This window comes from Frankliniella occidentalis, unplaced genomic scaffold (assembly GCF_000697945.3).
Source record: "Frankliniella occidentalis isolate FOCC.00 unplaced genomic scaffold, Focc_3.1 Scaffold15, whole genome shotgun sequence".
Classification (NCBI taxonomy): domain Eukaryota; kingdom Metazoa; phylum Arthropoda; class Insecta; order Thysanoptera; family Thripidae; genus Frankliniella; species Frankliniella occidentalis.
The window spans coordinates 1706939-1710137 of NW_026267145.1; the positions used below are offsets into that span (position 1 = coordinate 1706939).

The 3199-nt window shown below is 48.2% G+C and overlaps 1 protein-coding gene across 1 annotated transcript in view; it reads right to left on the reverse strand.

Moving 5' to 3' along the window:
- The window catches only part of LOC127748832 (uncharacterized), a 57816-nt gene that overhangs the window by 47451 nt on the left and 7166 nt on the right, over positions 1-3199 (reverse strand). The window lies entirely within an intron of this gene.

The window sequence follows — 3199 nt, forward strand, 5'->3', positions numbered from 1 at the left end:
CAAATTTGCGCGAATATTCTTACCTTTCCTACACGCGACTATCAGCGGGCCCGATCCGGCCATGAATCACGGAGCCCGTCCCTAACCTCGGCCCCGCGCGACCGCCCCGCCCCCGGCCGCCCCCGGCCGCCCCCGGCCGCGTCCGCTGCGCTGTACAGCTGGGCAGTGACCAGAGAGAAAGACACTCGGGGAGTTGGGCACCTCGTCGGCTACACATGTGTCACATCTGATGGTACAATGATAAAGTGTAACGTGCGCAACTACAAGTCAAATGCTCTCAAGCGCTCAACTGCCTTGTAGCTTACCTCTTGCAAGTCGCTCGTGCCTAACTTAAAGCACGCACGACGCAGCGCCTCGTGAAGCCAAGTATCTTTGCGCGACACTCGTGAAACTAAGTATGGTTGCGCGACCCTTCAAAATGCTGAAACCACGTAACGCATTTTTTAAACGTTTTTTTTAGGAAGTATATATTTCAGTATAGTGAAAATTTCCCTATTGAATGGTAAAGGTTCCAAAAATCACCTAAAATTGAGTTACGTTGTTTCACCAGCGTGGCGCAACAAAACTTGGTTTAACGAGAGTCGCGCAAAGATACTTATGGTTTCACTAGAGGCGCTGCGCCGTGCGTGCTTTGAGTTAGGGACGAGCGATGTGGTCAATAACTCGGAATCAATTGCTCCGTTGAACTTTTCCTTAAACTGGACGCATACGGCGTGGGAAGTGTTACACAGGGCAGTTGCACACTTTCAGGTGCACAGCTTCCGAGTGAAGCACTTACTTGCAAATGCGCAAACGACAAATTTGAATATTTGCAAAGTATTTAACTTGCATTTGCACAATTATACAAGTGGCAGTTGAACACTTTGGTATATCACGGTACTCCTCATCATAAACGTTTCGTAATCTAAGGTCATCACTAATATCTGTGGCAAATGTGTAGACTGTCGTAGGTCTACTTATGACACCAAGTGACTTTTCAATGGATTCATAGAACAAGTCAAACTATACAATTTTTGTCTTCTTAAAAATTTTCTGGGACCTATAGTAAGGGAGGTACAGGAGGGTGGAGACTGTTCAGCTCAGAACTGAAGATACTGCTATCAACAAAGAGGAGCAGAGGTAAAAATCACTTTGTAGCTTACTCTAAGAAGGCATTTATGATCATGGCAATGATTTCCTAAGACTTTGTTGCTGAAAAATAGTTCTTGTGGTTTATTTTATGGTAAATTTGTAGCAAGTTAACTGACGACACTCTTCCCAGAAATCCATAGGTATTTCATCTGTCGTAAGTTTACTTGCGACACTCTGCCACAAATCATAATTTGAATTAGAATGACGTAAGTGTTTTTAGGCTGTTGAAGCTTGCTTATGTCAAATATTAATGTTTTACAGCTGGGTGTTATTTTAAAAGGTCTTTTTGCCTACTCGATTGAGAGTTTGAAACTTCATACCTCTTAGTGATACGTTTACCTCATTTCCCACAACTTAGTCAAAAAAACTTCCGACAGTCTACACATTTGCCACAGATATGGCGTCCGCGCGTAATGCATTTAGGGATGCAGGAATGCATGCTAAAGGATAGGACCGATAACAGACCGAATGCAGACCATCAAGACCAACCAACCACTGAAAAGCGTTCAAAGCGGTTCTCCCTGGCTCTTTGGTATACAGTTGAGCGGCCAGCTGTGAGGCCACGTCCTACAGCAATAATGCAGGTGAAACAAACCCCCAGTCCGCGGTGGACAGCCCAATTATTTCCCTATTATGCTCGGACTGTTCCTAACAATTTATGAGACGCGGGGACGACGGCGCGTCGAGGGGAATATCTGCTGACGACTTTGCACCGCTTTGCACACAATATTTGCGCACGCGTTTTGGGGAGTGCTGAAACGAGTCGAGGAGTTAGTTTGCGCGAGTGCGCTACAGAGAGAGAAAGAGAGAGAGAGAAGGGGAGGGAGAGAGAGAGACGCAGAGTACACACAGAAACTTGCCTTTGGAAGCACCCACCACTATCCGGTTGGCGGGCGATATCTCGGCAGCAGGCAGCGCGGCGCAGGCACTCCTCCCCACCCCGCCCCCGCCCCCGCCCCGCCCCGCGCCGTGCGTTTTGCTCGCTTGGCAAAATTTGCGGGTTTCTTTGCGGCCATATGCCGCGCATAGCCTGGCGCTTCACAGCGCGGCCCGGAATTTATTAGGGGCGGGGTGAGGCACAAGGAGGAAGAGGCTCTGGAGGCACGCGGGCCACGCGACCACGCGAGTCTTTTAGTCACAGGCTGCGAGCGCCGCAGCTCCCTCTTTTCCTTTTCTTCGCAGCCCGCCGCCTCAAAAGGGTGACCCACCCCAACTTGTTCTACAATCTGCGCGCACCTGCTGGCGAAAATGCGAAAGCAGGAGCCTCGGCGGCAGGAGCCAGCCACGCGAGTCGTAGGTACACAGCCCGAGATACGTACATACTAAGACTAGGATCCAAATAGTAAGTAAGGTACTTTTGTCATGCCCCCCCCCCCCACCACAAAAAAATCGTCCCCCCAACGAAGTTTTGTTAAAATCAGTAGACACTTATTTTCTCATGCGGACAATTTGCTAAGTAAACCAAAATGTTGTCAACACGGGAAGATTTGGCCATTAGCAGAAAAAGTTTAGTCTGCAACCACATTTTCTAATCGTGCGGACCAAACATTTTTCTCAGTGTGGTGCGTGTCCCGTGTCCCGTTATGAAAGCAAGATTTTTGTACCAGTGCTAACTAGATTTAACTGCGAAACTGATATTTCACATAAGTACTCTGCTCAGCCCTGATATGATCGGCCAGCACTTGGGTACTCATGTGCAATACCAAAGGACTGTAAAAATTGAACTCCAAAAAATGCGTTCTAATAAACTGTTTGACTTGTTCTTAAAATGGTGATCTGTACAAGTTGACAACTTATCGCTTGAACAAGCAAACTGAATAACTTTTCTACAGTACTAGCTGCTGATAACTGCGTATCATCTGCTAAACATTAGCACGAAACTGACTTGTCATTATTCCTGCGAGCACGTCTATGTTAACAAACACGCGGTGGCGGCAGCAGCAGGCGACGAGTGTGTGGGAATATGCAGGCGCGCAGCGATAGCAGCACGGCGAATATAAAGGGACGGAGACAAAAGGTTATCTCAAGGCGTGAGCGCCCGCTGGCGCCACTGATATGCCCCCCCCCC